General features: G+C 37.7%; 1 protein-coding gene across 3 annotated transcripts in view; it reads right to left on the bottom strand.

The window, feature by feature from the left end:
* The window catches only part of syt1a (synaptotagmin Ia), a 247,678-nt gene that overhangs the window by 108,298 nt on the left and 116,405 nt on the right, over positions 1 to 22,975 (bottom strand). For all 3 annotated transcript variants that reach the window (XM_067428380.1, XM_067428379.1, XM_067428382.1), the window contains exon 3: positions 2,489 to 2,571. The gene's annotated coding sequence lies outside the window, so the exon portion shown is untranslated. The remainder of the gene's footprint in view (positions 1 to 2,488; positions 2,572 to 22,975) is intronic.

Below are 22,975 nucleotides of genomic sequence, written 5' to 3' on the forward strand. Positions count from 1 at the left end.
ATGACCAATGAGGATGAAAAATTGGACCGTTTGCGCCAATCCGGCTCTGAGACCACGCTCTGAGTCCTTCCGCAATTTCCTGAAGGTGCAGAGCCCCTTGCGCTCAAAACAAAATGGCATTTTAACAAGGTCTGAATCAAACACAATGCCTCCCCAAATGGCTACTCAGCTTCCTTTACCAGGCCAGATGCTAACAAAAGATGCTAAACTTGCCGGAGTATAGTGCTACTAATCACAACCAGAGCCGTTAACCAGCTGGTTTACACACGCATACGAGTGTTAAAGGAACACTCTACTTAAAAAAAGGCTTATTTATAGGCTTATTTTCCAAGTCCCTTAGAGTTAAACAGTTGAGTTTTACCATTTTTGAATCCATTCAGCCGATCTCTGTATCTGGCGGTAGCACTTTTAGCATAGCTTAGCATACATAATTGAATCAGATTAGACCGTTAGCATCGCACTCAAAAATAATGACCAAAGACTTTCAATAGTTTTCCTATTTAAAACTTGAGGCTTTTATAGTTGCATCGTGTACTAAGACCAACGGAAAATTAAAAGTTGCATTATATCATTGTGCCGCTGGATCCATGGTACAGCCGAAAAGTTCTGTGATTATTACGCAGGAATTAGAAAATAGTTTCTAGTCATATCGGGCTAAACAAAATCTAAACTTTTTATTTTCTGTTGGTCTTAGTACATGATGTAACTATAGAAGTGTCAAGTTTTAAATAGGAAAATATTATTTTGTCTTTATGTGTCTTTGGTCATCATTTTTGAGCAAATGCTAATGGTCTAATCTGATTCAATGATGTATGCTAAACTATGCTAAAAGTGCTAGATACAAAGATCAAGGGACTTGGAAAATTAGCCTACTTTCAAAAAAGTGGAGTGTTCCTTCAATTCTTTGCTCAATTAAAATCCATAACAATCAATGTATGTGTATGTTGCAGTTCTATCAACCTTCTTTTTTGAACATGTGCACAGTCTGACCTCACATACAATGTCCTTGCAGCATGCGTGGGCTTTTCTACCTACTCAATTCGAACCTTGAAAGACAAAACATTGTTTACAATGAAAAGAATAGAGACCCACATAAATGCTGACATTAAACAGCTTTAAAATGGCTGAAATCCCTTCCTTTATCCTTTATCAATACAAACTATTTAAATTCTTAACCTTTTTCTGCTGCTGAAGGGTAAAATCCAGCTTAATGCTGAAGTCCCCCTCCCCCTGAGGACTTTTAATATTTTCTCGAGGGCTTGACTATCCATATTTCAATAAGGTGTGTTTGTGTCTTTTCCATCCAGAGAGCGAAATCAATATTGCATTAGTCAAACTCTTTAACCCATGAAGGGGAAACAGATAGCCAAGTCAAAAAAAAACATTTTCACTCCGACACCTCCCACACGAGAGCAAATAGGCTGCTTAGAAATTGGGTTGCAGCCTTTGCATTTGACATATTGAATAAGAATGACAGATTGACAGAGGTAGAGCTCACTGTTTTTATACTATTTGGAGCATGTATTGATTTCCTCAGTGACTCAAAATGAGGAATTTGAACCCGGTCTTGGTGTGTGCCCTGCTGAAAAGACCAGTCATTAGAATGTATAGGTATAGGGGACGCTGCTTGACTAGCTTAACCACCAAGATTACCTTGGTCAACTGAGTTCTGCTGGTCAAGAGCATGGATATGTGTCCTAAACAGTCAGGTCAGGTTTCAATGACTTCAATGATACGTCTCAAGATGGTACGCTTTTTTACTGTGTTCCATGCAAACCTTAAAGTATTTTGCAAAAAATTAAGCTCATTAAAAATGCCCCAAAAATACAATAGCACAATATGAACATAGAGCGCAGTTATACGCACTTACAACAGAACGTTTTGGATAGAGAACAAACATAATAATTTTGAAATATTTGTCAGAAAATATCATATATAAAGAACTTTTTTGGAGCCATATGTAATTGGGGTTATTAAAAAGTAATTGCTTTTCCATTAGTTTCAGCCACACACGTTAAAAAAGTTAATACAGAAGAAATGCTTGTTGCATTGCTGCATGACGCTTGGTTAGGACCCTGTGAAGATTTATTCTGGTCTAAGATGGTCTTTTCAGCAGGATGTGTTGGGTGAACACTTGCTGTGTGGGGCTATGCACAGAAGTTTTGTGTGGAATTTTGACGGGTGTGTGCCATGTGGCTGTGCGATTTAGCAGTGCGTGAGGCATGTCTGGTGTGTATGGTTTGTTTAGATGCCGTGTGTGTATGCGTTTGTGTGAGTGCTGTGGTTGGCTGGGTGGCAGGTGATAAAGGCTGAGTGGACAGATAGGGGATGAAAGCCGTGCAGGTGTTTGGCTGTGAATGGACAGGGAACCTCTCCAGCCCCCTGGCATTTCTAATGAAACCAAACGGATGCATGCGTATCTCTGTGTGTGTGTGTGTGTGTGTGTGTGTGTACGCCTGGTCTTTGAAGCCACAGGACAAAGACTAACCTTTAACTCAAGGTAGCTTGCTGCTGAAGCTGGCCTCAGACTTTCTCTCTCACTGTAGTCGCAGGGAGCAGCGTTCTTCTAATCTGTAAACGAAAGAGCAGAGGTCAACAAAAACTAATATATAGTATAGTAATATTTTATCTGGTTTAAATATATATATATATATATTCTTTTTTTTTCTTTTTTCACACATATATATATATATATATATATATATATATATATATATATATATATATATATATATATATATATATATATATATATATATATATATGATCCAAAAAGTAACTAGTTACTTAAGTAGTTTTTTTTTTTTCTTTGGATACTTTTTTTACTCTTATTTAAGTATTAAGATTATTACACTTTAAAATAAATACATTTTTAAACTTTAGACACAAGCTTCAGCTTGAGTCTTGCTTAATCAGTTCACCAAACTGTGCAAGGAGGAAACGGGAAGATGGTCTTATGGCACAATCAATTGACTCAAATGCAAGCATTAAGAAATAACCCATAAAGCCAGTGTCATTTCCTCTTGTTGATTTTCCAATCAGCTGGGTAATCTCACTCTCTCAGTGGGGAAGACGAGTTCTGTATCGACAGGTCGGTTTCACAGCTGACGTCCTGCGTGTTCATTTGCGGGCTGCTTGAATTGTGTAATGTGCTGTGGAACCGGGATAAAGAGCAGTCTGAGATCTCCGCACCACAGGTGCCTCCTGTCACTGAGACACAGGCTAAAAATGCGGCCCGCAGAGAAGCTGAACAAGGATGGAGTGACAACACTTCCCCCTCAAGAAGGTCTCTGGGATTGTCATTTACTCACTCTAAACCATAGGCTGTAAAAAAATATGGACAATGTCCGTGACGTCACCCACAGGATTCCGATAAGCCATTATGAAGCGTAAAGTAGAGACGAGCTGGCCGTTGTCATCACGTCAGTGCGTCATCGCGTGTCACTCCCGGAAAATGGGCAAAGAGGCGGGATGTGGGCGGAGCTTAGGTGACGCAATGACTATAGACGGCATATAAATGGCTATCCACCTGTCACTCAAAGTAACCACGCCCTTAATTATGTAGAACTTTAAGGCTTTATATAATGTAAACAAATGAGTTATATATAGAAAAAATAAATAAAAAAATCACCCCCCAAAATTAGCCGTAAGGACCAAAACCACAATTTGTACCAGGCCATAAACATACTTTATTCCATACTTTATACTTTATTATAGTTGGGAATTTTAACATGGGACGCAATGAGATTCTGCTCCCTTCTGGAGCATGTCTCTAGTGGCCAGTTGAGGAATTGCAGTTTACATTACTTCCGTATTGGCTTCAAGAGAGATCGTGGGAGGTTACCGCTTGCTCTAAACCTACTATCTAACACACACACACACACACACACACACACACACACACACACACACACACACACACACACACACACACACATACCCGTTTCTCGGGCTATGGGGACAATTTTTGAAATTTTGCCCAAATCAGACTGGGCACAGGGCTGTGGGGACACTGGGTTCCAGTGGTGCTAGAGCTACAAAAAACATATCAAAAATCATGAAAAAAATCAGGGAACCTATACACGACTTAAAATTAAAAGATTTTCTTAGCACAACTGAGATATAAAAAAGGCTTTTTTTCAGACTTTCTGGTGGTTTGTAAAGACTTTTCTGTAACAGAGTCTATAAGGACAGTGTGGTGTACAAGGACAGTGATGTCATCATACACACACACCAAATATAACCTGCTTTGAGAGGACACATGGTGTGTGAGGCCAGTTCAACATACACACACACCAAATATAACCTGCTTTGAGAGGACACATGGTGTGAGAGGCCAGTTCAACATACACACACACCAAATATAACCTGCTTTGAGAGGACACATGGTGTGTGAGGCCAGTTCAACATACACACACACACCAAATATAACCTGCTTTGAGAGGACACATGGTGTGTAAGGCCAGTTCACCATACACACACACCAAATATAACCTGCTTTGAGAAGACACATGGTGTGTAAGGCCAATTCACCATACACACACACCAAATATAACCTGCTTTGAGAGGACACATGGTGTGTGAGGCCAGTTCAACACACACACACACCAAATATAACCTGCTTTGAGAGGACACATGGTGTGTAAGGCCAGTTCACCATACACACACACCAAATATAACCTGCTTTGAGAAGACACATGGTGTGAGAGGCCAATTCACCATACACACACACCAAATATAACCTGCTTTGAGAGGACACATGGTGTGTAAGGCCAGTTCACCATACACACACACCAAATATAACCTGCTTTGAGAGGACACATGGTGTGTAAGGCCAATTCACCATACACACACACCAAATATAACCTGCTTTGAGAGGACACATGGTGTGTGAGGCCAATTCACCATACACACACACCAAATATAACCTGCTTTGAGAGGACACATGGTGTGTAAGGCCAATTCACCATACACACACACCAAATATAACCTGCTTTGAGAGGACACATGGATTATAAGACCAAAGCAACTGAGGCACACCATTATAATAATATGAAATATATTGAGAGGTTTAATCACTTCTCTCCACTTTCTGACACATTACATTTTACTGGCCCATATCCCATAAAATCTACCTTTATAAGTGACCCGGACTTTTAACATTAACAACATGCATTAAGGAATCTCTTTTCTCTAAATATCAATCAATCAACTTTATTTATATAGCGCTTTTACAATCACGATTGTGTCAAAGCAGCTTCACAGTGTCAAACAGGATAATATTGCATCAAAATTAGATTTGGCTGTACAGTCGTTCTGGAGAAAACAGTGATGTTATCAGATTATTTTAATTTATCATATAGCTACAATGTTGGCATATCAGTATTATAGTTTATAGAATTAAATAAAACCTAATTCATAAATTTTATTTTTATAATTAGTTGAATAACTTTAATCATAATTTTAGTGTCATAATTTTAGTGTCCCCAACTGAGCAAGCCAAGCCAAAGGCGACAGTATAAACTTCAAAAACAAGTTTATCTACTTATTTACTAGCAATTTTAAAAGTAAGGGTTTAATGCAACAAAAACATAAAAAACAGCAACATATAAAGGCGAATAAAGCCTAAATAGCCTAATAAGTAACTTGAAGGCCTCCATACTTTAATGTCTTGTTTGATATTGTCAAAGTTTTAAAGAAAATGCACTCACCCACTCCACTTCAACCATTACTATTTGTGGAGCGTAGGTTTATAGTCTTAATACATTGAAACAACCTCAATTCTCTTAGACAACCTAATGGCATTACAGTTCTGTCAGGACCACTATCGTCAGAGATGATTGATTGACTGTTAGCATACAGTTTAGAATGGTGGTGTGGTTCTGTTCTGGGTAGCCTAGCATGGATAAGAGCAGGGAGAGCAGCGATAACATCTTTAGGGTAAGCAGAACACAACCAACATAATGTATTGCAGATATCCTTAATGTCAATATTAAATGTACAAAATAATTCAGGAATTTTATATATATATATATATATATATATATATATATATATATATATATATATATATATATATATATATATATATATATATATATGTGCGTGTGTGGTGATAGATGTCGTATTCCTATAGGTAGAGGTGATCAGCTGACAGACAGCTGATGTGAGTTTGACTAACGTGACCTTCCAGAACTAATGCTATATGCTTGATTTATGCCTGCTCTTTTGTTTGTTTTGTGGAGATTGCAAATAAGATCGCAACTCGCTGAGGTCAAGTATATTTAGCTCATTAGTTGATTTCCTCATGTTTGACAACTTAACTCATCTGCATTTAAGCTAAAAATTTTGAAAATAATAATCTAGGTATTTCACTATTAACACAACATTTGTTGAATCACTGAACTATATTTGATTTAGTCACCTCAAGAATCAATTCCTTAAAGGACAGCATTGTAAAAATGAATAAAGGAAAATAAAAGTGAATCCTGACATTAAAAAACTGCCAGTGAGCAAAATAAATGAAGTTCTGTCAGGTCTATTAAGTCAACAACAAATAAAAAATGATTTAGGAATTTTTTAATAAATGACAATTCAAGTTGATAATTCTGAATGAATGTTTTGGAGGTATGGCTCTGTTCAGAGAGTCCTCTGACCTTTCATGAGCACCATGAAATAGCAGAGTCAGAGGACAGCAGCAGCATTAGGGAACGCTTGCACAGTTTAGGGCTGTGAGAGCTGAACTATTCCCCCTATGAACAGAGCAGCAACGATGACAAAGTAGAATGCCACGTTATACACGACATGGAGGAGCTGGGGAGGTGGTGGGCAGCAATAAGCTAGCAACAGCAGTTGGGAGCGAACTGAATCTGTTTGAAGATGCGCGCTGTTTATATCATGGCCATTAGCAGTGAGGGGAGTTTGAACAGCTGATGGACTGATGCAAATCAGCTGATGCATCTCAGCTGAGCAGAAACAGCTGATGAGACCAAATAGCGTTAGCAGCATTTTGACTACCTAGCCTGCCAGAATTGACCCAAACCATTTCTGAACATAGGACATCAACTTTTAAAACATGTCTAGAAAGGTAAATGCTTAGGCTGTCCAAAGGTGCATTTAGTGTTTATTTAGTATTTAGCATTTGAATGCCTTTTAAAGGCCAAGCCTCTGTACAAAATTTGATTCATGTTGTCTTTCCTTGCACTTCAGAAACCTAGTGACAGTGATGGCGTTTTCAGTAAAAGGCCTTGTATGTTTCATCACAGCTTGCATCTTCTCCTCAGACCATGGTTTCTTCACACACCGCCTTGATGAAACCTGACCAATTAAAAAAAAAAAAAGATTAGAAGATTAAGAAAGATAAAAGATCCTGAAAAATGTACTTGCAGGTAGGGATGTTGCTGTTCAAAATTGCCAAACAAGCTGGTACTTTTTAAGACAAAATGAGTGTGATAATAGACTTTAGATATGCTAAAAATCAAGTTTGATTTCATTAACATGTCATTTCATTACACTGCTTGTTAAAAACAAAATACATTCAGCTTTTTTATATGATTTATATGTCTAACCAAAAGTAATACATAATGGAAGTGTTGACTGCACATTAGCAAGTGTGCCTAGTGATGGACATGGCACCACATTTAAATAATACCTTGAGTAACGGAGTCAGGGAGATGAGGTTAACCAGAAGTAACACAGGCTGCGTTCCCCTGGTCATCTGAAAAAATATATTGCACAGTATAAATGTATGGCCTTAAAGAGCCTGTCTGCCCACCAATCAAACACCATGAACATGGAGGGGATACATGTAAAACTGCAGACAGCCAATTCTATAAACTATACTCATGGCAAAGTTGTTGAACCGGATGAAGTTGCGCATGAATATGCGCAACAATACCTTCACTGATAATTTTACTAGGAAATTATGTAGATTTAACACAAAATACTAGCCACAAAGCATGTATGTCACAATTAGGAATGGAATGATTACCGGTTTTATGATAAACCACGGTAAAATGTATTAAAGATTAGTAATATTGTTTAAAATGTAATTATCATAATAAGATTTTATGCCACACACAGCATTCTTAACAGACAAAATTAGGCAAACTACAGCGTTAGACAACAATTAATCAGTTTCCCACGCTGACCAATGACACTCGTTTTCTTATTAAATGCAAACAGCTTCACACTTAAGAAACATACCAAAAAAACAAACAAAAATCTAGAAATGCTAACAAAATTAACTGTTCAGTACAAATGCACAGTTTGAGTGAGTCTAACATTTTCCATTCAGACAAAGTACAAGAGGTTTCGACCATTAAGGGAAAATTCACAGGAGTGGCAGAGCATTTACATTACATTCTTTTTAACGGACTTTGAATCGGTAGTGATCCCACAGATCATACATTAAATTCACCAACGCCAAAAATCAGATTTTTCTGGGAGATTACTGTTCCATTGGTACATTCTGATGGGATTTCCAGACAGATACAAACAGCTTTAAACCTACAGATATGATATATGGCATCAACCTAACCATCGAGATTTGAGATTCTCATTAATAAAACAGTTATTATAAAAGGCACACATTAGTAGCCTGACCTGACCAAACACTGACCCTGCGTCCCAATTCGCATACTATCCATCCTAAATAGTATTCGAAAATAGAATTAGTATGTCCCAAATCGTAGTATGTTGAAAAGAGTATTCCAAAGATTCCCGGATGGTTTACTATTTCCGGTCCGAATTCACAGTATGGATCGATGGGCACTCTAACGGCTGATATTGCCCACAACCCATTGCGAGTTGGACGAGGATTCGATTAGAACTACAAACGCGGATAATAAGTGTTAAAAAACTACAAACATGACGGATGTGCGAGTTCGACGGATAAGTGGAGAAGTTTAGATAAAGGGGTTTGAGTGACCAACTGTCAATATTTAACCTGACAAAAATATATGTATTCAGTGTTGTCCACATTATATTTCACATGCAGCAGCATTGAGAACTTTTGTAATGACACGTTTGGCCATTAACTTTTAAATGCATCATTATATTTAAACTGCAAACACATGAGGAGAGTCTCTGACCACAAAGACACACACATGGCAGATCAACGAGCGGCTACATTTCTCTCCGATACGGTAGGAGATTAAACTGAATGTGGAGGATTTGATCTGTGACGAATCTGACGATGATTGACAGGGCAGTTAAACGGTGACGGGATGCACGTAACTAAGCGACAGAGTCCGTTAAAGATGGCGAAGTAGTATGTCCCGAAGCTTGCATACTTTTCTGCTACACACTCAAAAGTATATACTTTTTCTTCACAAAAAGAGTACATACTTTTAGGACGTAGTATAAGTAGGCGAATTGGGACGCAGCATGAATCTTTTTTTTAAAATGTGTAATATGCAAAGTGTGAGACCATATAGGCTATGTTTCAGAATGCATCCTTGGCTCAAAGACTTCTGGCAGAATGGTCTAAAGTGGAACAGAAATGCTGAAATGTTTATCCTACATTCATTAATAAGGCTTGTGAGAATAAAATAAAAGATTATTCCAAAAAGTAATTGGAAAGGTGTGGTGACACCTACAATCATTTGGATTGCCAATTGCTTGGTGGATCTATTGAATTAGGTCTGGATTTATTAGGCCTAAAGTATTTGTTCATCATGACCTTTTATATACAGTATATTTATCATCTCAATTAGCCAAACTAAATTTGAAGTCCATTTGAAAAGTCCACTTGATCTATCATCAACTCAGATGCGTAAAACAGAACATTTTGCCAAAAGGCGACTAGTTTGCACTATGCTTTCTGTTCTCGGCCATGTGCCTCCGCTTGCAAAATCCCTTGCCTTGTACATCATAGTATCTGCCACTCCATTGTTTTCCACCACAATGGTTTAAACTGATAAAACATTCAAGCAACATGTTTTTATGCTTTATAGGTGTGAGTCTGGAACTGACCCATGGTATGAAATTAAACTACTTATGCAGAGCTGGACAGTAACAGCTCATTTACTCGAGTACTGTACTTAAGTACACTTTTTGAGTATCTGTACTTTACTTGAGTATTATTTTTTCTGTAAACTTATGACTTTAACTTCACTACATTTGAAAGACAAATATCGTCCTTTTTACTCCACTACATTTCTATCAAAGTCGAAAGTCGTTTCTGTCGCAGCTCTGAAAGTCAGTGATGATTTTTTTCTTCTTTTAAAGGTGTTTGGGTTTTTGCAGAAAGCCTTTCAGGAATCACTCTTGTAGAGTCTCGTGAAGTTCAATGATTTCACAGCATTTATTAAACACTGATTTATAGTTTAGAGCAAAATGGAAGAAGACGGATGTCAAAATCCAATTTTTTTTGTCTAGTATTCACATAAACAAAGCTGATTCTGTCTTCAGTGAAGTTCATACATAACATTTCATTTAAGTTAGGTAGTCGTATGCTAGTATATAGTACTTTCGTAAAACCTTTTCTACTAATCCCTCAGCAGAAATGAAAAGGGGGGAAAAGTATCTCAAGATCTTCTGTGATAATAGCGAAGCATATCCATTAAATTCTTGTGACTTATGTTTAGCTTGGCTAACTGTTGGAGCGTCACTCATCACACACACAAAAGAGGAAGATATTCTTGGAACAATTGTGATGGCAAAGACAACAATTCCTCTAAATAATGAAGTAAACCTTCATCTGGCATTTAAAAAACACAACAAATATAGTTTATGAATCTATGTCTAAAGCTAAATTAAGATGTACCCTGCTTAACTTCTATTATCTGTAATAAAAAAAAATACATTAAAAAAGATTGCCAACTGGGATCTCTACCAATCAATTTTTTTGCTTTACACTAAAAGTTAAACTCCAGGTTCAGGGTAAATCAACCTATAGCCCTGTTGTTTGAAGACAGCGAGTGCTGTAGGTAGGAAGAGGAATGAGACAATTTTCTACAATACAGACCACTAGTGAACCAGCGGGTAACTAACTGATAGGGGCAAGGAAACTGATTATTCTCTTCTTCCTAGCCACAGCACTACATAACCTCTTACTGCAAGAAAATAGGTTGATTAACCTTAATCTATTTAAGTAAAGAAAAAGTAAAAACAATTCTAAAAAATTAAAGTAATTTTGTGAAAAAAAAATTAAAAAGGTAAAAATCTGTGCACGTGTGTGTTAGGGCTGTGTATCGCCAGCAATATCTGTTAATTGAATAACCAGTGTTATAACAGTTGTAAAAAAAAATATATTTTGTTTTGGAGTGAAATAAAATAAATTGTCACAAAAAAGCTTGGAATGGCTTTGTTCAATATTAATTATTTTGGATATATATCGGGTACAATACATGGAACATTTTCTCAAGGAAAACAAACGTCTTAACTAATGCTGTAAACTATGGGAGTCAGTTGTAGCTACTATCATTTTGAAGGTAAAAATTAACTGATTTGTACAAACACTTAACACAATGTTTATAAATAAAATTATAATATTAACTTTACAAATTACATAATCATATTTCTACTCCAATTTGTTTTGAAATATAAACATTTAAATGGTGGCTGTCATAAAAATTTGCCAGATCAATTCAAACATGCATAAAATATTGAAGAACCTTTAAAGTGATAATGAATATGTAATATGGTGCATATATTCAGCAAAATGCTCCCCTCTAGAGTTAATTTTTCTAGCTGGCTAACAAGTTTATGGACACTGGATATGGTTGAGGTAAATGTGACTTTACATGACATGATTTAAAAGCCGTTTTACTGACGTCCTTCCATGTGTGAAGCAATTCCATGTGACATGATACGGATTTCGGTAGGCTGTACTCTATTTTTTAACACACGTTAGATATCCATTCATGTTTATTTTGCTCTGTAACTGGCGGAAGAGAAGATCAGGTCACAGCCGCTTCTCTTGAGCTAAACCAGAGTGTTCTCATGCCACAGTGCCAAAACGCTATTTATGTTTTTGAATTTCATAATAAAATGGACGTAATTTGGAATCCTAGACTTTTTTTTAATCAATAGTAGGCCTAACAAAGCACAAAGCGATTTAATGGATGTGAGGCGCGCTGCAATGTTCCATTTATTTATCAACTGAAAACAGGTTGACCATTCTTTTAATTTAAATATTTTTTTCCCAGCTCTAAATTATAGTGTAATTTATAGTGACACTGAAGCATGTCAACAATGCTCAATGACTAAAAAAACCTTTGCCAAGCAAATTCAAAAGCACACTGTATCGATACGCACATCGTCAGGAGTTTATGGCAAGTTATCGTTGTATCGATATTCTGAGCACAGCCCTAGTGTGTGTGTAACACAGACAAACTCAAGGTATGCAAGGACACCGTCCTCTGGACTTGTAATGACATCCAAGCTCAAACCCTGAGTTTTCCACTGATGAACCCCAGTGTGTGGCACACTCAGACAAACTCAAGGTATGCAAGGACAGTGTCCTTAGGGTTTGAGCATGGATGTCATTACAAGTCCTGAGTCTTCCACTGATAAACTCCAGTGTGTGGCACACTCAGACAAACACCAGTGTTGAGGGGACACCGCGGTTAGAAAAGACCATCCGTACTGAATACAGGACATTTACACCACAGCTGCAAGATGTGAGAAAAATCATTCTTCACCATCCCTGCTGTCATTTTATTGGAACAAAATAATATCTACCTATTAAAGGCTTTGTGTAACACCAAAAGCTAAACTTTAGGGTAAAACAACCTATAGGCCTGCTGTTTGGTTCTGGATATGGTTCTGGTTTTTGGTTTGATACCAAGTAAGAATCCTCTGAAAATTCCTCAAAGTCAGCCATGATCAATAGTCACATTCGCTACTAGCTACCTAGTTACGTTGGTTTTGTTGATGGAAGTAACAGCGGGGCTTCTCAGTTGCTGCGAGCAAATCACTCCAGAAGTAGAGCAGTGCTTTGCCTTCTGAGAATATAGTGCCCAGTATGTATACGTTTATACGATTGCTGTGACTATACACATCACATCATGTAAATAGGAAAAGGCTATTTTGTGATTTATTGAGCCACACACACACACGGTAATAGAGCTTTTGTTTCATTTTTTGCCGCTCCAGTCCGAAAGACTGAGAGGAAATGAAGCAACGTTTAAGTATTTTTTATTTTATTTTTAACTAAAAGATTCAGGGCTTAAGCCCAATTAGCCACCCCCCCGCTCCGCCCCTGCTGTGGTGTAAATGTCCTGTATTCAGTACGGATGGTCTTTTCTAACCGCGGTGTCCCCTCAACACTGGTGTTTGTCTGAGTGTGCCACACACTGGGGTTCATCAGTGGAAGACTCAGGGTTTGAGCTTGGATGTCATTACAAGTCTAGAGGGCCGTGTCCTTGCATACCTTGAGTTGGTCTGTGTTACACACACACACACACATGTACACAGATGATCGAGTTTTACTTTTTTACCTTTATTTTATTTTATTACAATTGTTTTTATATTTCTTGCTTTACTTAAATAGATAGTCCAGGATAAATAAACCCTTCCCTTGCTGTTAGAGGGGGCAGTGCTGTGGCTAGGAAGAAGGAGGAGAATAATCGGTACAGCATTGACCGAAGTTCATTGGGGAAGGAAACTCCATCTCAGAGTCTTTTCTTTTTTCAGTTAGCTTTAGCCTACAACTTCGGTCAATGCTGTAAAAATTTAAAACTCGATCATCTGTGTACATGTGTGCATGTAACACAGACAAACTCAAGGTATGCAAGGACACGGCCCTCTGGACTTGTAATGACATCCAAGCTCAAACCCTGAGTCTTCCACTGATGAACCCCAGTGTGTGGCACACTCAGACAAACACCAGTGTTGAGGGGACACCGCGGTTAGAAAAGACCATCCGTACTGAATACAGGACATTTTCACCACAGCTGCAAGATGTTCACTGGAACACTGAAAATTGTATTCCATGGAACATCACAGTACTTCTAACCATTGTCAATATCAAAACACAGATAGATTCAGACTCACCTCACAAGCAGAGACGTTTGGTGTGGCTCTGGAGGATTGACACGCTGATCTCCATTCGGTTTCTGTTCAAGGGAACACAGGGAGATTCAGTGCTTGGCTTTCCTCAAGTCATAAAACCACATATAGGCATAAACATGCCCATCTCACATCCCTGACAGACAAAATTCTACTCAAAATATCCATCAAGACACAAAATAATAATCTAAAATTGGCCTGATATTGCCACAAACCCCTTAGCAGAAGTTAACAACATTTACTCAAATCAATAACTGACCACTGTCTGTTGAGAACACAGGGGCTGACACATCCTGGTGCCGGACACCAACTTCTCCAATCCTCTCTTTCGCAGAAGAGGTGCCACATTTACCTCTGACACAATGGCCCTCATTTATCAATCTTGCTTAGAAACGGGCGTATATGTTGCCGTAAGATTATGCTTACACTCCTCTCACCGCCTGATTTATGAAACTGTGCGCACCTCTGCAATTCAGGTGTACGCAATACTTGCCCTTGATAAATGCCGCAGCTGAAAACAATCGTCATTAGAATAACACGCCCCTATATATTCAAGTCTCTGCCTCCCTCACACCCTCATTTTACGCCATGGACACACGGAAGACGGCAAAAGAAGCGAAACTTCTCCGTGGAGATCGAGCACGGCTCAATCATCTCACTAGTCCACTAGTCAGGGCACTGATTAGGACATAAGTCAATGGGCTGACTCCCTGATCAGTGCCCTGACTACTGAACTAGTGAGATGATTGAGACGCGCCCATCGAGACCATCACCAGGGAAGTGGAAAAGAGCGAAATAGTTTTATTTGAGAGTATAAAGAGTGGGAATAAAGGCACCCAAAAAAACAAAATGTGGACCTACATTAAGAGTACTGTTAATAGTGTGGGGGTTGAGAAGCACTGCAGCAGTTTAAATAGCTGTTTGGATGAGAAATTATCACAATGCATTATTTTACAGAACATGTTTTGAAACAATTAGCATTTAATTTCATATAACGGCACATGTAGGCTATTGGGGTGTACGATAGTGATGATGATGTGATGTGGAGTACCATTCGTTCAAATTAATAATAGCATGACAATTTGAAAGATTCTTCTTATTATTATGATTTTTATTATAAATGACGCTTATTGTTATTTAGAAGAAGAATGTTGTTGTTATTATTTATTTTATTATTAGTATTATTTAAAAGAAGAAGAATGTCATTTTTATTATTAGGTCAGTCTGAATTATTTTCAGTCCCAGTCCGTGCGCAGCTGCCGGGCCAGACGGGCCTGAAACGTCAGATAAAGCGCACAGGCTCGCAGCTGGAGGAATACATGCCTACAAATCAAACGCTTTGGTATAGTCACACAAATTAAACATTGAAGTCCATGTTGCACAAAAATAAACATTGAAGTTTATAATTACTATGTTGTTGTTTTTTTACAGTGGGTCATAATATAGCATATCTTTGTCAGTGCGTTTTGTGGTGTTAGGAATTGTTTTTCTGTGCATTTTCGCACTAACTCAAACATGCGTACACCACCTCCTGAGCTGGCGGAGGATTTGAGCGTGCCGTACGCTAACGTCCATATTGATAAATCTCAAAGTCACCGTGGGTTTGGGTGTACGCAAGGTGTACGCTGGATATTTGGTGTACGCACTTTTGATAAATGAGGGCCAATGCACCTAAAAAAGAAGAGCAATATGCAAAGATGAACCGGCATCAACAGCTAGTGTCCATTCACCTCAGAGACACCCTCACCCAAACCTTTAAGTTTATGACACTCAAAATGATGTAGACAGGGGAACACAATGTTAAATGATGACTATCCATACCGACAAAGATTTTCATACTGTACCCGCAGTATAATTGTAATTAACTGATAAATGTGTCCCTTACGAAACATCATTTCTAAACTTTCATCGATACCGTAATAAACAGCTGAATTCAAACTAACCTCATGCTCAGGGCTGTCTGGTGTGGGTCTGGATGACTGACACTGTGCTCTCAACTCTGTGTCTGTTGAAGAGAACACAGGACATGAAGGCAGTGCTTTGCAAGACCTCAGTATTTACCAGGAATTGCTTATTCCAGCAGGGACTCACCTCTGAATAAGTCTGTAGAGAAAACATTGGGCTCCATATGATACTACTCAGCACTGCAAATAATCACATAACATTGAATTAATCCTATAAATTGGTACTATGCAACGCTGTGCTTTTTTTCAATTCTACATGTAGAATAATGAATACATGTCCAAGTGTAGAATACAGCAACAGACAGGCCCACTAGTAACTAAAATTTCATTTTTAATTTCAGAACCACTGGTCATAATCACTGGTCGCCGGTCATGGTGTCGTTAAGGCTAGACTGAGGGTTTTGACACCTTTTAAGTTTTGTGAGGAGACATACACAGACAAACAAGGGTCTAATTTCAATACCCTAAAACATTAGCCTTAGGTTCACAGACAAGGCTTAAGCTAGTCCCAGACTAAGATGCATGCCTGAGCTGTTTTAACTAAAAGCAACTTGAACTAAGATATTTTAAAATATGTCAGTGCCATTGTTTTGTCTCATGATGCACACCAGTAATGTCTTTCTAAGGCATGTTTATAAAAGCTACTTAAATGTCCTAATTGAACTAAGGCCTAATTCTGGCCCTGACAGAGTCTAAACCCTGTCTGTGAAATGTAATGTGCTTCACTATTATAACTATGAGTGCAAAACAATATAATGCAATTCAAAAAAGTAAAAACTTTACATTATGTAAATAAATATGTGCAGTGTATAGGCTACTGAAGAATGTGTGCTGTCACTCTGTTCAGTCCTGTTACTACTACATCAATCCTATTACTGTCATTAATTTCATAAAAAGTATAAACATTATATGTGTAATGGCCTTCTATGTTTTTCCATTGAAACCCTATCTATATGGTATTTTTTTGACAATGACCTTCTTTTAATTCCTCCTTTAAAAAAAATTAAGAACATACACATGGAGGTTAATGACATATAAATTAGAAATATATATATATATATATATATATATATATATATATATATATATATATATATATATATATATATATTTCTAATTTATATGTGATTAACCTCCAAAATGTGTATGTTCTTAATAATTTGAATGACAAATGTAATATTGAAAAAAAAAATCCCAAATATGAAACAATCCCAGTGAAAAGAGGAACTAAAATACTAAAATTACAGATTTAACGCATATCTGTAACAAGCATGACAAAATATAAAAACATGATGTATAAGTAGGCCTAGTCATAAAATTAAATATAATACATAGCCTGAGATGGCACAATACAACTTATTGTCCTTTTAATCTGTCTTCATTTCATGGATATTTAAAACAAATGGAAACTTATATAAACTTATTTTATTTTTAATTTGTCAGTTGACAAATTTCGTGGAATGACCCGTTTTACTATTAAGTTTAACTTTGTATTGTTGTTATTTGTATGTCTCTTTGGACAAAAGGGTCTGCTAAATACCATAACCATAATCATAACCATACTTGTTATTGAAACCTATTAAAACGTTTTGTTATTGCTTTCTTACCTGCTCTCCACAACGTGCATATCCGGAACTCCCGGGAAACTGAATCAGCTGTAGTTTGACGACGCTCTCTTCCATCCAGCCAATCAAAATGAGTTATACAAATATGAGCATGCGCAGTGTCGAATTAGCGTCTATTTTCGCGCGTTGTGTATAATGTCCCGCGCTTGTGTATAATTTCCCGCGCCTGAGTGTCGTGCATGCAGGGACCACAACAACCGATAGGGGGCAGTGGCGGACACACAAATATACAACTTATGTCAGGTTTTTGGTATACAAAGTCTTTTGAGAAAAACACTTTTTAGGTATTAAAACATGCTGAGAAAACGTTTTATAAGGTTTAGTTTATGAGGACAGCCAACTGTCCTCATATACCAGAGGGTCCTCATTGCTCTTTGAAATGTCTTGAAATCTGTCCTTCTATACCTCAAAACAAACACACACACACACACACACACACACACACACACACACACACACACACACACACACACACACACACACACACACACACACACACACACACACACAAAGTAGTCTAATTTAATTGTACATTATATTCCAAGTCTCCAGGTGAGGAACAGACTGAAATTTTAGCCATTTTTGAAATTGCATTTGCACTACATTTGGTGAAGAAGTTCACTACCATTATGGTGTATGAATGTGAATAGTATGACTGAAAACTGGATGTACAACAGCTGCAATGGCTTTATCATGTAACTCACTGCGCTAATAGCATTGAATCACTGCCATTCATAACTCCTAGTAAAGTAGAATCTGAGCCAAAGTATTAGATCATCCCCAAATTTTTCACCTACTGTCTTTTGAATAATTTGATCTTGGACGTACTACTCTTTTTTTTAAAACATACTATAATACTATATAATACTATAACATACTAGCAACTCTCAATAAGCTGTAATCACCTCTTGCCGGGCCAATCACATCGTGTATAGAGTCGGTGGGCGGGGCCATAATGACGACGGACGAGTTGCGTTTGCGTGCTTCTAGTAAACACAGAAACAGGCGAACAGCGGTCTTTTGAATCAGCTTTGACCGCGACTCTGGAAGATCTGGAGTTAAGCTTTTCTCTGAGAAAAGAACAAAGAACGGCACTGAAGTCATTCTTAAAAAGGGAAGATGTCTTCGGAGTTTAGCCGACCAGATACGGCGAATGTTTAATCTGTCAACTAGCTCTGTTTCACCTTCGTTGCTCTGGTTGGTTGTAGCGCTATCCTATCGCGTGCAGAGGGAGTTTGAAAGACAACCGTTTATCCCGCCCCTCAGATTGAGCCCTGTCAATGGTGAGTTTCCAGACCAAACATCTATGTGGGTCTGGCTTGTCAGACTAATATTTGGACACAGTGATTGAAAATCTCCCTCTCCCCTGTAGCTCTCAAAGTCATTTGTGCATCTGCGTATTACAATCAGTCTCATTCACTCATGATAAATGAGACGCTATTGTCATTTGATGATTCATGGATGCTCTTTTCATTGAACCTGTTGATCTGGTTCTCATATCTGACTAAATCCGTTCATGAATCAGACTGATACGGTTCACTAATCAACCCACTGACTCAATGATTCAGTAGCAGTGGATCTTTAGTCGACAGCTCACTGGAGGGGAAGATTATCAGTGAATAATGACTTTAGTTGTGAATAAATAATGAATTTGATAATTTGAATTTGTTTCTCACACAAAGCTATTATATGGCTTCAGAAGTTGTTATGCAACTATAGTATAGACCACTATAGTGCTTTGCTGGTGTTTTTAGCCATGGTCACAATGAATAACTGTTAAATTGAAATTAGTGTAATGTAGCGATTCGTTAAAATTGTCATTCTGTGCTCAAAGGAAAAAATATGGGATAATGGAGATATTAATGACAGAATTGTCATTTATGGATGATCTACGCCTTTAAGACAACATAATTCTCCAGAAAGCAAACAGCTAATTAATTTAAGAGCACTGTTTTAGTGTTAAAGCTATCTGAATACTAGGATGGACTGAGACATTCAACGGGCAGATTGTTGAGATGACTATTTAAAGTAATCAAATGGGCAAGCTCACACGGACCGTTTCTGTCTTGATATAATGTGAAAATAAAATAAAAAGTGCTTTGTCTTTGTCAGTGGTGAAGCCCAGTTATTGACAACATAGCGTGTGCACAGCTATGAGAAAAAGAAAGCCATGGAGAAAGGGGGAACAAACGGAGTTACTCATTCATCCTCTTTCTCCTCAGAGGCTCTTTATCCAGGCTTTGATGCACAGATTAAAAGCTATTACTTTAGACTGGCAGGTGCGGAAAGGCAATGCATGGATAGACAATCACATATGGAAAAAAGAAAACAAAGGCCTATCATTTTATCAGTCGGATAAATAATACCTTGCTGGCACAGGGACAAAAATTCCAAGGTCTACTGAATCATTTCCTTGTATCAACATAAATGGGAGAATTCATGAAGAAGACAGCGCACCCGCGGTTACACATTGTCTGTGCACACTGTCTGCACGGTTTAAGTGCCGATTCATAAAATGAATGATGCTAATCAAGTAACAGCGCAAACATGCTTGCAAAATCCATCCTGTGAATTGGTTCTGAGTGCTAGGTTTTGACGGATGCAGCAGATTTGGCATATTTTACTTAAACTGTACAGCATCGCACAGCATCTACATGATTCAGACTAGAGGTCTGTTCGGCATGGATTTTTTAATTCCGTTCCCGCTAGATTATGTACTGCTCCCACCCGCTTCCACAAAAAAATTATAATAATAATAATTATATATATTTTCAGGTTTTATCCCATTCCCGCCCACAAAAGCCCATTGGAAAAAGTCTGTCTCTAGAATCTATAGGCTATTTCCCCCCCTTCTAGTTTCCACATACAAAATGCTTAAAATTTCTCCAGTGACAGACTTCCGATAATTATATTTTGCGGGAGTCCACAAGTATTTTTTTCTCCTGCTTTCTGAATTAAATTCAGTATCTTCCCTCCCTCTAATTCAGTCACATTTGATGATGATGATGATGATGATGATGATGATGATGATGCCATGATCAGAAAGTATACACAAATGTATCTTTTAAATAAGTTTTTAAATAAATACACTACAGTTAAAAAGTCTGGGGTGGGAAATATTTATAATGTTTTAGAAACAAGTTTGTTTTGCTCCCCAAGGCTACATTTATGTGATCAAAAATACAGTAAAAACAGTGATATTGTGAAATATTATAAACATTTAAAATAACTGTTTTCTATTTTTATCACATTTAATGTTAATGTTTAATGTTCTTTACTGTAACTGTAGATTAAATGTAATGCAGCCTTGCTGAATATGATTGATATCTTTAATAAATTCTTTCATAAAAATGCTGACCTCAAACTTTTGAATGTGTAAATATTTTTAAAATAAAGAGCAAGGTCATTAACAGCACAATGTTAATTGCGTCAGACAAATACCTTTATTTGAATGAACCATCATTTATAGAAAAAAAGCCTGAGTTTGGCTGACAATGAGTGTATTTAGTTGCACAATCTCGACAAGGTCATGTAGACGCCTTAATAATAATTCGTTACATTTATATAGCGCTTTTCTAGGCACTCAAAGCGCTTTACATAGAAGGGGGAATCTCCTCAACCACCACCAATGTGCAGCATCCACGTGGATGATGTGACGGCAGCCATATTGTGCCAGAACGCTCACCACACACCAGCTTATGGTGGAGAGGAGACCTTAAATGGTGTTTTATTGGAGAGAGCTCATGAACTGCAACTGTTAGTGAATTTGCATGTCCATTTTGGATATTTGCCAACAATGGTGGAAAAACGGTTCTCTTATATGACATGAACTGCTAGCACTGCATTTGTGATCTAAACAGCTGAAGATAAAACGATGCGAGTGTCAACACATAATTAAAACAGAATGAATGTCTCTGAATGTTGCTGATGTTGACCCACACTTTGCGGCATGCTTTCGGTATCACTTGTCCCGGTAGGCTGGCTGTGGTCATGTTCCAGCTTTGAGTCCATTAGAGTTGCTTTGAAACTACTTATGTGAGGTCTGAACCACTGCCAGAACGAACAGCTGCTTCGGTGTGTAAATCATCCTGTATAATGCAGGGGCTGTAAGCATGAGAATGCCCAGCTTCCCTGCCCACCAATCAATGAAGCGCCAGCAATCTGACAGCTCCCATACCGACAAGCTCTCGAAAACAAACGACACGAGTGGCACAATGATGGTCCCTGATGCCCATTTGTCTGCCGTCTACCTCACCAGTTAATTCATTTCAAATGTTTTATTTTTTTGGCCATGAAAGAATGACTTGTCATTCAACATCCCTGTCTCTTACAGTTTCCTTTTAATGGCTTCATGGCTTCTCTCTTCATCCCTCTTTCCCTTTTGTTCCTTCAGTTCAGTTCTACTTCATTGTTTCTGTTTGGGAAGCTGTCGTGTTCTTGCTCACGTTCTTCGCAGTTCATGCCGGAAATGGGGTCGCATTAAAATGAGTGAAAATGACTGAAATTCCGATGTTAAATTTGGCAACACATTGCTGTGTGGATTTAGTCAGCCTTATATTTCCTTCTATTTTCACATTCTTTTGAACACTGTCAGATGTAGTCTAGCTCAACTATTTAATTTAGTCTATGTGAAGTAGTTCTATTTGCAAAAATTACACTATTCATGTATTTATTTATGTATTTTTCAGTTTATTTTTTTTAGCTGTTTCATTACCAAATAATTTCATGCCCCACAATGTGTAACGTTCCATATTTGGCAAACTCAAAGTATTAATCACATTATTATTTCTTGTTCCTTTTTATTCCTTAACAGTAACCATATTTTGACTTGGTCATATGATAAACAGTATGGTCACATTGGCCGAATTTCACTAAATTTCATGACCAAGAATTGTTTGATGTATATAGTATAGCAATGCATGAAGCCCAGCTCACACTGAAGTCACTTTCAAATCAAGCAGCTTTCTGTTTTTGGTCAACGTAGCGAATCCCCATGACAAACTTGAACCCATTGTTGTTTGGGGAAATCTTTCACCCTCATGAAAAATTCCTAATCGTGTGGAGTCCTATTGCAATGACTGGACTTCACCTGCAAAAATGTAACTGCACCTTAAGGGTTTTCAAAACCTAGCATGATTTCTTGTATAGATATAAATAGCGGAAAAGGAAATGTTGTTAATTTACTTTAATTGGCTCAAATGGTGTGGCTTTTGTGATCTCGAAAAATACCCTCAGACAAGCAATGACAAAAGGGATTCGACTGTCTGACTTCACCAGACCAAGCTCAATCTTTTAAGATTGAACATTGGTCTGGGGAGTCTGCTCTGTAATTTTACTACACAAGAGGCGTGATCAACGAGCATAATTCAA

This window comes from Pseudorasbora parva, chromosome 20 (assembly GCF_024679245.1).
Source record: "Pseudorasbora parva isolate DD20220531a chromosome 20, ASM2467924v1, whole genome shotgun sequence".
Lineage (NCBI taxonomy): Eukaryota > Metazoa > Chordata > Actinopteri > Cypriniformes > Gobionidae > Pseudorasbora > Pseudorasbora parva.